At 56.5% G+C, this 14,274-nt stretch overlaps 1 long non-coding RNA gene across 5 annotated transcripts; it reads right to left on the bottom strand.

The window, feature by feature from the left end:
• Nucleotides 1-535: 535 nt before the first annotated feature.
• LOC116281432 (uncharacterized) lies at nucleotides 536-14,048 on the bottom strand. 5 transcript variants are annotated; one of them, XR_012075134.1, is made up of 3 exons: nucleotides 13,809-14,048; nucleotides 3,715-3,903; nucleotides 536-3,283 (listed from the first exon to the last, which is right to left on the bottom strand). It is a non-coding gene; the product is annotated as an uncharacterized lncRNA (long non-coding RNA). The 5 variants fall into 5 exon arrangements; XR_012075133.1 differs by lacking the exon at nucleotides 13,809-14,048 and adding an exon at nucleotides 13,458-13,769; XR_012075136.1 differs by lacking the exon at nucleotides 13,809-14,048 and adding an exon at nucleotides 5,658-5,791.
• Between the last annotated feature and the right edge of the window lie 226 nt (nucleotides 14,049-14,274).

A 14,274-nucleotide genomic window follows, 5' to 3' on the forward strand; every position in this document is an offset into this window, starting at 1 on the left:
GTGTACACCGCTCTTCACGCCAATTTGTGCTGAACTTTATTCACCTGTTCAGCACAAAGCCAAGTGTCAGTGCCTGTGTGTCCCCAGCAGCCTGGATTTCGAAACAGATCGTAAATTCTCACGGAGTCAAAGGCCACTGTGGCCGCCTGCCACCTCTCCAGTCACAAGCAGGGCGGCATGTTCCAAGGGCAGAGAAGGCAGAGGCTTGGAAAAACCGTGTGGGCTCCACACACACCCAGAGGTCAGGAACAGCCCACCAGTCAGTGAATTCAGGTTGTGTGGAAAGAGAAATATTGAAATTCCTTTCTGATTTTCTGAGTTCTGCAGAATTTGATGAAAGATGAAAGCAAGCGGGAGAGGGGTTGGTCCTAAAATGAATGTTAATGAAATGAGCTGAGCAATTCTCCCTGGTTCCCAGGGCCCCCAGGTGAACCCATCTTCCCTGTAAATTTCAAGAGTGCCCTTTAAAAAAAATGCTATTGAAGTGCAATCAGTTTATAACGTTGTGTCGATTTCCAGCTCACAGCACAGTGCTTCAGTCACACATGTACATACATGTATTTATTTTCACATTCTTTTTCATTACAGGTTACTAGAAAGCATTGGATACAGTTCCCTGTGCTGTTCAGTAGAAACTTGTTGTTTGTTTATTTTATACATACTAGTTAGTATCTGCTCTCATTTTAAATCAGGAGTTGAATTAGGAAGGGAATGGTATGGTAATTCTCTTTCTGATTGTCCCAAACCCATCCCAAAAGTCCTGTGGGCCCCCAAGACACTCCCAGGACATCCCACGTTCGTCTTTCATCTCCCTAAATTGGGGGCAGAGATGAACTGAACATCCTGACATGCCAGCGAGTTCACCCGAGGCCAGAAAATTCCAAGATTTCTTTCTCTTGAGGCAACCCTAAACTTACCAGGGAATGATAGCGCTCAGTACCCCTGGCTGGCCACCCACAGCCCCACTCCTGGACACACCACAGCGACGCCCGCACCAGCTCACACAGCAACTGCTGCCCTGCGGGGACTTTTCAAACTACTCGTTAACCACAGCTGCAATGAAAGAACATTGCTCCAGCCCTGACCACAGTGCACAAAGCTGAAAACAGGCAGCACTGCCACGGTCAGGAGGGTGCGGGCCGAGAGAGGTTTCACTTTAATCAGCATACCTTGTACAAAGCGGGAAGGAGAAACAACTTAAGAGCAGATCGCATATCAGATTGAATGGTGATTAATCCATTGAGGAAACAGCAGAGAAGCAGCACCACAGGCCCGCTGCAGACACAAAGGTTTGGGAAGAATCACCTGAAGCATCGGAGAGAATCAGCTGACTTACAATGAAGAGTGCTGTGCATTCAGCATCAGTTTTAAGCTGTGTGTTTCACATCCTTTCTATCAGAAAGGCTTCACACACACACACACACACACACACACACACACACACACACACTTCTGGGGAGAACCAGTTGTTAAGACACTTGCCAGCACTCCCGGCCCCACCCCCAGCCCTCCCTCCTACATACTCTTCCCTGATCTTAAAAATAAATTTCCTGGCATCAGAGCAGGGACTAATCCCATCCAAGTTTCGAGGATCTTGAGTGAAGGAGCCATTGTCTTGCCTTGGAAATCTTCCAGAGCCAGAAACATACCTATTTCACTTTGTTCAACTTGCACCTGGGGCTGAGAGGGGCGCTGGCTGCCGGCTGCAACGCTTTATTAACATTTCAGAAAACAGCATTATTTCTGCGATTCGTTGATGTATGAGTTTATAGAAAGTGACTTTAAAGCGATAACCAGTTTTGCTTCTTCAATCAGATTCTGTACCTTTTACATCCGTGCAATGCTGTCTTTTGAAATGGTTCCCTCAGGAAGCCCCTCACTGACACCAGTCTTGTTTCCAGAGCTTGAAGCACTTTTGGAATCCCCCTTTGGACCTGACTTCAGGACAGCGTGTGACACACCTAAGTAACCCAATCTTATTTCTGCATTTTTCACCAAAAAGCATGTTATCCGGCCTTATCACTCACTCTATTTACCCCAAAAGTTCCAAACAGAAGTATCTGCCTGGTTGTACAAGGAAAATCCAATTTCAGAGTTAAAAAACTTGACACTGTGGAGCAGGGTGGCATAAAATAAGAAAAATATTTTATACCTAAGACATGTTGTCTGGGCCACAGAGCCAAAACAAAGCAAATCCCGGAGGAAAGTCCCCCAGAATTCCCAGGACTTTCTGAGCTACATCTCATTCATTCGAATAAGTGTGTCACCTCCCAGGGCGCCTGGGTGGTCTGGGAGGCGCTGCTGGGGACGTCAGACTGGCATCATGGTCTCTGAGTTGTTCTCAGCTGGAGCAGGCGGGGAGCCCTGGGGCTGGATCTCCTGCGGGTGCCCGGCCTGCTCCAGGACCCCCGGGAGCAGGCGAGGGTGGGCGCCTTCGCAGCCCCCGTCATTCAGCTCTCTGAGGGTTGCTACTGTATCTCCTGTGTGACTCCAGACGCCAGCCCGGGTTTCAGAGAAAGGTTCTCACTGCTCCATCCTCGGAAAAAGAGCCCTCGCCAGCCGGGCAGAGAGATCCCGCCAGGCTGCGGGCCTGAGCGACTTCATTCGGTAACCCTCCCTCCCCAGAGACGGAGCGCCGAGCCGCGAGCAGACACGCTTGGCGTCCTCGGTCAGAGTGTGGACGGGGTGGAGCCCTCAGTGACCCCAACAAGAGAGTCCTTGTGAGTCAGGGAGGTCAGGGCAGCCCTGGCCTGGCGTGTCCTCCGCCTGCCTGTCCTACACCCGCCAGGCCCGACCAAGCCCAGAGCCAAGGTGAAGCCAGACACCTCCCCGCTTGCCCTTGAGCTCTTGACCCCATACACCGGGAGGAGGGCACTTGCCCCGCACACGTGGCGCCAGGCTCCCTTCAGGCTGTCCCAGCGCTCGCCTGTGCTCCCTGGATGGGGCGTGACTCCTGGGACCACGGACGGGGCACCGACACGGGCCACTCGGACATGCAGGGCAGGGAGAGAGGCTTGCAGGCTGTCGAGTACCTTCAAGTCCATGAAAGCTGAGGGATCGTTCCACCTCAGTGGGGAGTTCATGCAGACTCTGAACAACCGTGCCCAGAGCGAAAAAGAGCCTTCGAGGTGCCGCACTGAAAGTACACCCAAACGAAACGCAGAGTTAGGGTACAGCTGTACAGAAACAGGCCGTCTGTGTGCGCTGAGAACTCACGCGGTGAGGGTGACATTTTCAAATCACTGCCTGCTTCGTGGATGGTCTGCTGGGACTGAATGACAACCTTTGAGGTTAGGATGAAAAAAAAATCATGTTAGGAGCAGTTAATAAAATTGAAAGTCACAGTATCTACATGGCACCGAGTGTGTGTTGAGAAATTTCTAAATCGTAGAGATTTTGAGAAACAAGGGAGACGCAGTCTGGCTGGACCTGGATGCTAACGTCACGGGAGCCACCTAAACCACCTGATGGGGGCGCTGTCAGCGTGACACCGGGCCGGACTTAGCTCTGTGCCGCTCCCCTACTTCGGCTCCCAGCCCTGGACCTGGGAGTGGGAGACGGGCCGGGTGGTCATGCGGAATGTCCAGGGCTGCTGTCACTCAGGCTACAAGCAGCTCATGTGCCGGCCTGAATCCCGGGGACCTGCCTCGTCTAAGCCTGTATTTTTAAACTGGGATTTCCTTCTCCTTCTGTGACTTATCATTTAAAATATACCTGTTATGTTAGTCGCTCTGGCTGCCTTAACAGAGAGCCGCAGACGGGGCAGCTGCGACAACAGGCACTTTCTCTCAGTCAGAAGGCTGGGTGTCCGCGACCAGGGCACCAACAGTTTGGTGCCTGGTCAGGGCTCTCCCCCCCGGCTTTAGAGGGCTGCCATCTCCCTGTGTCCTCCACGACCTCTCCCTGTATGCCGAGAGAGAGAGAGAGAGAGAGAGAGAGAGAGAGAGACTCTCTGGTGTTTCTTCCTGTGAGGACACTCATCCTGTTGGACCAGGGCCCCACCCAGATGACCTCATTTAACCTCCGTCACTGCCTCAGAAACCCCGTCAGCAGTGCAGCCACTGTGGGTGCTGGGGCTTCGACATACGCGCATGAATCTGGGCGGCCCACCAACCTCCGGTCCATCACACCGGTGCAAAATAAGTAGATGGAGTAAATGGCATATTTCCTTTTGCAGAATGAGTCATTCGTTTAAAATCCTGAGTTAAAGAATGCGTCCTAAGATGCCAGGCCAGGGGACCCTCCTGGCGGTTAACTGAGAGGCCCACAGTGTGTCCTCTTCTCACAAAGTTGTCTCAACAACACCTTTCTCTCTGGGTGTGTTATAAATTACAGTAGGAGTTGCAGCTGTCCACGGCTTCACAGCTCTACAAGGGGTACGTTCGTGTGTCTTGACTAGTTTAAAGCGTAAAGGAATCCGATGGACTTTGTTTCTCCGTTTTCTCAGGGGGAAACTGAGACTGCAAGTGTGTCTCCCACTCCTCAGCACTGGGGCTGGGACTCGAGTCCAGGGCTCTAAACCCCACGCTGTCCTGCCCTGAGCGGCCACCACATTCATCAGGCGTGTCCAGAGACGCTGAGATTCCTCGTGAAGAGGTGACTGCGCTCACTCAGAGGAGAACGCTCCAAATCTGTATCCAGTCTCGGGAAACGAAGGGCCTGGTTCTTCGGGAGACGTTTGCGCGGCTCTGGTCTGAATAGGAAGTGAACAGAGAGCCCGCAGCAGGCGGGACGGCGGCCGGCCCCCCCAGCCAGGTGCCCCTGGGTGGCCTGCGTTCCCAGGGACTGGCTCGTGGTTTCATGATGAACAAGAGGCCCTTTCACAAACGGCTGCTTGCAGACTCCACCTTCCGACCATATCCCCAGAGGCTGAGACAGCAGGGCTCCGATGACAGGACAGAGTGGCCGACAACAGGGTTTCTTTGGCCACTTCTGGGCCCAGGGCTTTGAGGCCCATCCCGGCCCACGGTGGCCTCTGCGCGTACTGTCAGCCGCCGCTGCAGGTGCCCACCTGGCCCAGGCCGTCCTGCCTGCTTGGTGGCCCCACGGCTGCTCAGTCCCCCTCTGTCTCCCGAGTAGGGTCACTAGGAGCGCCTTCCAGTCTCTCACTCCCCAACCGTCTCCTGGGTGACTCGTCCACACCACCCGCCTCCAGTCTGATTTCATCCCATCGAAGCCTCTGGCTATACTTTTCTCACGCCCCCCACACGGCCGCCCTCAGCAGAACCCCTCAGGCTCACCTCTGGATTTCTAACCTCACCCCCAATGGCCCCCCACCACCTGCCCCCTCTCGGCACCTCCACAACCCACCTGCTCAGGCAGAGAGCCGTGGTCACACTCCACCTCCATCCCACACCCAACCCTGCACCCCGACCTGCACTCCGACAGCCACCCTGTTTTCCTGCCCGGCCACATTCAGCACCCACGCGCTGGCTGTGGTCCAGACAGTTCCCGCCTGACCAGCAAGCGACGCTTCCCCCTCCGGCTCTCCCCCGGACAGCGTGCTCACCCTATGGGAGCCAGAGATTTGAGATACAAATCAGATGTCATCATCCCCGGGGCGTGAACTGTTCAGGGGTTCCCACCTCACTTGGAATAGACAGGACAGCTGCTCATCTCCCTCCACACCCCACACCCTGCGCCCCCGCCCCACGCACCTCCCCGGGGCGGCCAGGTGTTCTCCACTGGGCACAACGAGCCGGTCCAGCCTCGTGCCATGGTTCCTACCTCCTGAGAGTCTCTTCCCCCGACGCCCACATCCTGGTCCTTATCTGCCTGCATTTGCTCAAAGAGCATCCCCCCCCACCCACAGCACCCCTCCCCATCATGCTCTGACCTGTTTCTCGGCTGGGTTACCTGCGTAGCCCTGATTCCAGGCTGCGCTGACATCAGTCACCTCGTTCCTCGCCCGCCCTCCCGCCAGGATTCAGGTCCTATGGGAACAGGCATCTGGTGAGGCTGTGGTCCCTGCAGGAACCACACAAGTGAATGAGGGGTAGGAATTCCCAGAGACTGCGAATTTCTCGATGGCAGGAATCCTTTCCTGGGGTCCCCTGTCTTCTTGTGTTTCCCTGCAGCAGACGGCTCGCGACGGATTCTCCAACCCTGGATGCCCAGCAAAGGGCGCTCTCAGACAAGGCCTGCTGGCTGCACACAGCCCTGCCTTCCACACCCCAGCCTCCCTCGCTGGCCGGCGCCACGGAAGACCTGGTTCCGAGCATGGCTTGTCTCCTGTGGGTGTGGCACGTGGAGCGCGCACAGCTGGAGGGCGGAATCACCGTGCTCCATGACGCCTTTGCAGACAAAAGTGCAGGGGGGTGCAGGGTTTGGGGGGTGTCGTGAGAGTGGGCCAGGGGTGAGGAGGCTCAGGTGTGATTCTGGATTCTTCCGGGGCCTTCTGACTGGCAGTGGACACGTCGGCTAATTTCCGGGGCCTTGGCTGCTCCTGGAATCAGCAGAGCGGTGCTCCTCGGGGCTGAAGCTGCGACTCCGCGTGCTGCTGAACATCATCCGGGCGCCGCTGCGAGCGGTCAGAGGGGCGCCGGGGAGGGAACCGGTGGTGACCGTCCTCGTGGGCAGATGTGACGCCTGCCCATTCAAGGCCGTCAGTGACAGGTGGTCTGAGCCTTGAGGCCAGAAGATCCGGCTCCTGTCAGCGGGCCCCCTTGCTCGGGCAGGACTTGTATGTCCAGGCTCCAGCTCCCTGTCTGCATACTGGGGGCCTTCCCCGCCCCGGGCTACGATGAAGGCCAAGGTACAGAAGAGCACACAGAAGAGCTTTGGCGATGGTAAGTCAGCACATAAATACGAGGTTACTGCTGGGGGAGAGCCACTGCCCACGCACCGTGCTGGCCCGTTACCCCTGCTCAAGATGGGCTTGCCTCCTGCAGCATCTGTTACTCTTCCCTCCAGCCAGGGAAGGGACGCGAGGCCCCGAGGTCTCCCGGGGTGTGTGTGAGGAGGCCGGTGGGCTCTGCGGTCAGAGGAAATGGACACCAAGACTGACGGAGTCGTCTCTGCTCCTGTGACTGTGTGGCCAGTGATCTCGGGCAGAATCAGAGCAAAGTGGAGTGAGGGTGCGCACAGGACAAAGCAGAAGTCCGTGAGCACTTCACATTCTAGAACATTCTACTATTCCTGAACATGCTCACGCATGTCACGTACCAGGGCTGTGTCCGTCTCAGAGACGGGCAGCCGCGCGGGGTGAGCAGCTGCTGGCAGGGTGAGCCCCGCCTAGTCCCGTCCCCTCCCTGCCATCAGCCACCTGGGGTCCCACAGCAGGACCCCCTCTGCTCTCCCAGGCGTGGGCAGCCGAGCTGAGCCTTGCGTTTCGGCAGGAGCTCCGTTAGATAACAAAGCTCCCCTCCCTCATGAAGCAGGGCTTCCCTCCTCCATCTGTCCTGAAATGAGCTCTCAAGTGCCCTCACGTCCCTGACCAGGGAGCACGTGTGTTACTGCTGCTTCTCCAATGGCACCGTGTCTGTGATGTCCTGGTGTGGACCAGGCTCAGAGATGGGAGACCCAGGTGCCAAGGGTGCCTTCCACAAACCTCCTTGGTCTCGTGGGGAGGCCCCTGGATGCTGGAGTTTATGCTCGAAGACCGGATGAACAGGCAAACATCTGCTCAGTGACGCAGAGGCCACCTGTGCTGGTGTCTTAGCAGAAGGAGCTGTCACTGGTCTCTGCATGTTGATTTTGAAAATTATCTCATCCATTGAGGGGGAAACTGTGATTTCGTCAAACACCAGTGCACTTCTGCCCTTACTTCCTAATCACAGCACTAAGTAGCAACACAGGACATTTTCTTTCACTGAATTTCGGGCCAAGCCATGTACATGAATGAGACAGCAGCATGACACAGCTTTCTGGGGACAGTGGCTGTCTCTGAATAAGCCTCATTTGTCATCCTTGTCTGTACTTGGCTCTTCTTGCCGTTCAGAGACACAACTCTCCCCAGAATATTGTATTTCTGTTTATTGCTGCTTCTGTGGTCTCTTCCCCCCTCCCCCTCCCCTGCCTAACTCTAAAAAGCTGGACCAGGGAGGAAGACGCCCAACGTCTGACTCCCGTGCTTTTCCGGCTCGTTGCTTTTGTCTGACGCCTTCTGCATCTGCTCCGCCTTTGCAGCCTGTAAGGCTCTGCGGGGGATGTGGGCCTGGAGACTGGGTCCTGACCTCGGAGAGCTCCCGGGCATGGGGCCAGCGGGGGGGGGGGGGAGGGGGTTAGGGGGCTCGTGAGCAGCTGCAGGTCCAAAGCACCAGCCCCTGCAGACCCCGGCACAGCGGCCTCGGGAGCAGAGCAGACACTCAGCCCTTCACACAGAAGCTGACCTCGCATCACAGTGAATTTCAGAACACAAGTGGACGGCTGTCTGGCTGACCTGGAGCCCTGACCGGCCGGCACAGACAAATATTGTCCCCTGCTGTCTCCTGGGTCCCAGCTCCCCCTCCCGTGTCCCCGGGGGGGGGGCGGGTGGAAGTGGAAAGGCCAGAAGCTTGGTCAGACAGGAAGTAGTTGATCCCTTGAGCACATTTTCCAAAAACAGCACGTTTTCCAGAAACCATCTTCAGAGGTAATGCGTTGTCATGGCAACTGGGAAGGTAGGATGACAAGATGCTAGAGGCGGCAGAGTGCGAGTGAGGCTGGCCAGCAAGGGTGGGCGCAGGCGTGGATGCTGCGAAGCATCCCCACTGGCTGGGCCCGGGGACAGGGACTGCCCACAGCCCACCCCCTGCAGCCTGGCCGCGTGGATGAGCTGCAGGGACTCTGGGGAAGCCCAGTAGAAGGTCTTGCCCTCTCCCCTACACCCGGGGTGGGCTGCACTTGGGCTCCCACGTTCACAGGAAGGAAGGGGCGGGCCTGCAGAACTGCTGGCCATGAGACTAGGGGGCTCAGTGCCACGAAGCACCAGCCCCACAGAGGCCCCCACCCTCTGGAGGAGCCAGGGCCAGGCTGCGCTGATTGCTGTGAAGACACACAAGCGACTTGCAGACACCAGCCAAGGAATCCAACACCTTTCTGCTCACGGAGTGCAGTAAGCATATGGGTCCCCTCAACTCGGGACTGACCTACCAGGGCTGCCCACGTGGGTACTGCAGGCCTCGTCCCACACCAACCCGCCAGCCAACGTGGCCCCTCTCGTGGACAGGGACACACAGGGCATGCAGGGACCATGGCCCAAGTTGGAGGAGGCTGACCTCGACCCCTCCCGTGGGTCCTGAGGGTCCCGGATGCCGGACACACACGCAGGCTCCGCGGGCCACGACCACACACCTCTCATCCTGTGGTCCAGGAGGAGCAGTGAGCCCCCCCCACTTGGCACGAATGGGCTCTTCTTAGTCACACAATTAAAGGATAAATGGGGAGCCTCGCTGGAGTGGCCAGCGGGATCCTGGGAGAACCCAACGTGTCTGTTTCTGGCCTCCCCTCTCCCTGTGCTCCTCGCAGGGCCCCCTACACCCCACCGTGAGCCAGAAGGATCTCAGACCCCTGGTCCCTGCCCGGGCCTCACGGGAAATCTGGCAACTCCCTTTGGCTTTTTCTCAGGAATTCCTGTGTCATGCTTTCCCCTGACCTCGACAGGGCAGGGCTGGTAGCAGGCCAGAGACATCACCCCCTGAACATCCGGCTTCCCCCCAAGGCCCGGACCGCCTGCTCTGAGCCTCCACCCTGAGGGCTGTTACGTCGCCCAGCTCCACATCCCGGTGGCGGAAACGGGGCTCCCATCAGCACGGGTGGCCTGGAGCGGTGACCTTTCCTCTCCACCCTGGCCTTGCTGCAGGCGGGAGGTGACACGCACGGACGCAGAGGCCACGAATGATCCCGGGAAGCATTCGAGGGGAACCATCTTCAACCAAAAGGAGGTGGAACGACACTGCAGGCACGAGAGGCGTCAGGCGCGGGGCGGGGCTGAGCGCCCGAGCCCACGGAACCTCAGCGTCCTTGTGTTTTCTCCTCCTGGCTGAAAGGAGCTGAGCCAGAAGTCTGCGGGGGAAGAGTCCAGGTGCTCACCCCAGGGAGCAGAGACAGGCCTTGTCCTGAGAAAGCCTCATCGTGGAAGACCCCTCCTCCTCGTCCCAGAAGCATGCGTGCTCATGACTTCAGGCAAGGTGGCTGCTCTGAACCGTTCTAATTGCCCACAGCAGTGAAATCGGAAAGACCTCCTTTTCATCAAGATGTTTCCTAAAAGCACACAAACCTTCCAAGTTTCCCACAGAGGGAAGGGCTGAAAACACAAGATTAATACAACGTAAGCATTAGGCAGAGTTCTTACTAAGCATCTAAGGAGCTGCAAGAATGCAGACATCCTTCGCAGAAACTGGGTGCAACGTGAACAGCTGTGATCCGTGTCCCAGTGACATCGACACACTGAACGTCCACCAACAGTGACAAAGCCCAGGGCCACGTTGAGGGAGTTGGACAGTTTCGCTAACATAGGCTGATCAGAATTTAAGACAACAATTTGGCCAGCCCAAGTTGACTGCTGTTCTTTGGAAGTAAGCAAATGACAAAATCCAAATTGCTGTTCAAAGTGGTTTAAAAAAAAATCCAGATGCTGAGGCTTATGGCAACTGTGGGCCTCCTCAGAAGTCCAGGGTCAAGTCAAAATAACCTCATATACACAGGGCAAGCTGACCAGTTTTTCATAAAGCTTTTCATCTTAGTTCCACTATGTAGTCTAATATAGAGTTTATCTTGTTCTCTATTTAGTATGGAAATGTACACAGAAGCCTATTTGAATTTAAGGCACTGCAGTCTCCTTACAGTCATCGTCACCAATATCACCACCACCATCCTCACCATCCTCACCACTGTCATCAGCAGCAGCATCACCACCATCATCAGCAGCATCACCACCATCACCATCACCACCATCTCCATCATCACCATCAGCATCATCACTACCATCACCATCCCCAGCATCAGCATCACCATTATCACCACCATCATCACATCATTACTCCATGGTCCCTGTCCTTGTTTTGCATGTAATTATGATCTTAAAAAAGCTCTGAGAGAGGAGGACATCCCAGAAGAAGACCCAGCCCCACTCCCTTATCTTCCCTGGTCTCTCTCCAGTCCTCTGCTTGACTTTGTTCAGATTTAGGAGATTTAGGGTTTAGGAGAGACTCCTGTCACTCACAATCAGAGTTATCCATTTGGAGGCAACTGTATGGGGAAAAGTCATCCTTTCTGTGAAGGTGAAATTTCCCTCTAATTTCCACTTCTCAGTCCTTGCTAGCTCTGCCCTCTGGTCCACTGCAGACTGTATCTGCAAATTCTTTCGTATGACAACTTGGGAAATTTTTGGAGCCATTTCTGAGATTTCTCACATACTCTTTCTCTTTCGTCTCCAAGATAAACATAAAAAATGCCCTTATCCTTTCTTCTAAGAAGTAGTGTCAGAACATTTATCAGCCTGGCCAGTCTCTGAGGATGGACTGAGGTCAGTGATATTACCGTAAAAGGAGGTATGAACTTGGTTCAGGGCTGACTTCGGGGAGGCAGTGAACACATCTTGAGCATTTGCTTTGGGACATTTTCCTGGGAGTCTTACTTAACGGGGCCCATGGCCTTTGAGGCTCACGACTCAGAAAGGCGACGACAAGGCTTCTGTGTGATACTCCCAGCATATATAAAGTGCTTGGTTGTCACAATATTAGCTGTTATGTTTTAGCACAAAGTCATTCTGAATTTCAGTCTGCTGAGGCTCCCAGATCTAATGCTTCGCTCTGCTGTGTTCTGTACATTTCATCTTCTGAACTTCTCTGCTCACATCCCTGTTACATGCCCTCTGGGTGGTATCAGCTTGTGGTTCCCATCTTTCAGATTATGTTGAATCTTGGTTTGACATGTGACTATTAATTCTGCCTGGAAGATATACGTAAATTTGGGAAGCTTAGATTATTCATTTTTATTCAAATACCATACATCCTTGATTCTTATGTGTACTTTTTCATCTTGTAATATTTCTGGGGAAAGGGTGCATCTCACATGCAATGTGAGTAATGTTTTCTCCTGAAAAATGTGTGTTAAGTCAGGGCTTTGTTTTACATCTCGTGATGTCTCACAGATGAGAACTGCAGAGAGCTGTGCATGACCGGGACTGTTGAGGGTTCTGTCCAGTGACGTTTCTCTAGAGCAGTGGCTCCCAAACATTAGAACCAGCTGGTGATCATCAGTGAAAAGTACTGGTGCCCATGGCCAGTCCCAGGAGACCGCGATGAACCGGGACTGGGGCGTTCCCAGAGCCCCTCTGTTGATCTGATGTGCGGTGGGAGCTGAGTGCCTCGGCTGCAGACGGGGCTAGTGCCCCCTCGCGTCACCCCATTCACTTCCTCGGAGCATCTATAACTGTTGCAGATCATTGCTGCCGGACTCACAGTGGCCTGGGACGCCGGCTTTGATGGAAGGAATGCGTTTCCTGTCTGTCCGTCAAAAGCGGCAGGTGCGCTGCCTGCAGGACTGTGCTGATTTCAGCGCACCGCTCGGCGGCCTCAGGCGGTCATTTGTCCACTAAGCCCATGTCCCTGATGATTCTGCATCAGCGATGACCCTAAGCTTTGCCCTCATCTCGCTTTATTTCCCTAGAGACAAGCAGACAGAGCAGCCGTGGGCCCTGGGAGGGAACCAGGAGGCCGGGTCTGATCTGGGTGCTGCTGCCACATGGGGCCTGAGAACGACACCGGGCTTGGGGACCTTGCATGCAAATGGGCGGAGTCACAAGAACAAGACGCGTTTAAGGACCTCTTGTTCTGGCTCCTCCCACTACACAGACTGCGCAGGAGCTGTCACGCTGTTACCCTGTGTGCTGAGCTCGACTTCTGACTGCCACGTGGCAACGTTCACATAAAGGAGGTTACTGGAAATGCGGTACCACGGCCCTAGACAAAGACCAGTCCCAGCTCCCCAAACCCAGGCAAGGCCCGGACAGCCCCGGTCAGGTTATCCCTTCAGGAGAAGAGAAGCCGGTTCGGAAGAAAAGCCAGGCTCTCCCGAGCCGGGAGGCCTCGCTGCTGAGTGATGCCCTCTGTCCCCACAATGTGTTCGTGTTCCCCTTCTCCCAGGCAGTCACTCACCACTGACCTCCTTCAGAGCCGGGGTGGTGGGGATGGCAACAAGGAGGCACCTGCTCACCAAGGGAAACAAAGGCTTCCCCCACGTCCACGGCAGGCGCTGCTGCAGCTCGGTCCAGAAGGTCCAGAACAGGATGCAAAGGAACCTCGGGGGAGCCTGCAGCTGGAGCCCCGAGGGCGCATCCCCCTCCCATCACGCACTGGGAGACAAGCCCGGACCCCCACGCCTGTGTGCAGCACGCACGCCCATGCACGTTTCACTCTGGTTCCCTTCTGACTCTGCGTACCGGGCCTGTTTAAATTCAGCCCCGATCCTCCCGGATAAACAGACATCCTGTACCCAGGATGTTGTGACCAGGAGTGAAGGAGAGAAAACCAGACCTGGCCACGGTGGAGTCCGCCCGACCGAGTGAGATGGAAAACGAAGCCCCGCACCCAGGGCACCCTCCTCTGATGCGAGTGGCCGTTGCCACCTAGCGTTGGATGCCGCCGGTCGCGTGGATAGGAGGAGCGGCTCCATAGACTAGGGGGGTCTCCCGAGTCTTCACGCTGCTCAGCGCCGCACGATCCAGGCGCGGCAAGGCCCCACGGCAAGCCCAGGCCCACCGGCCGGAGGTGGGGCGTTCCACATGCGCGGCCCCCGAGCTCCGCCGGCGGGTACCGTCCTCAAGAGGGGCGGCGGAAGGAGTCGGCCTGGGAGACCCTGGCGAAGGGGCAGTCGGACCCACACACCTGGGCGGCTCCGCCCACAGCCGCGGACTGTGGGGGGCGCTCTGCCTCCTCCTCCCGGGGGGAGCCCTCGGCGCAGTAGTAACGGGGACCGCGGACCGCCACACCAGAGCCCGCGGGCCTCTGCACGCGCGCGCACTCCCGCTCGTTCCACGGCAGGGCTCGTCTTCCCGAAGCGCGGAGAACGCGGAGGCGCACGTGCTGGCGCGTCCGGGGATCAGGTCCCCGCCAGGGCCAGCCCAGTGTCTGCGCTTTCCGGGGTGGCCCGCTGCCCCGCCCGCAGCCCCCTGGCCCAGGGTACCCCCCCACCCCGCCCCAGCCCGCCTGCCCTCCCTCCGCCGCCCTCTCCCCAGCTCCAGGTCCCGCCCCCCCACCCCGCTGCCCGCTGCCCGCTGCCCGCTGCCCGCTGCATTGTCCCTGCGGGCGGGGCTGGTGGATTATTTTTTAAAAAGCCATTCAGCCTGGGGGG

Source organism: Vicugna pacos, chromosome 8 (assembly GCF_048564905.1).
Source record: "Vicugna pacos chromosome 8, VicPac4, whole genome shotgun sequence".
NCBI classification, from domain to species: Eukaryota; Metazoa; Chordata; class Mammalia; order Artiodactyla; family Camelidae; genus Vicugna; species Vicugna pacos.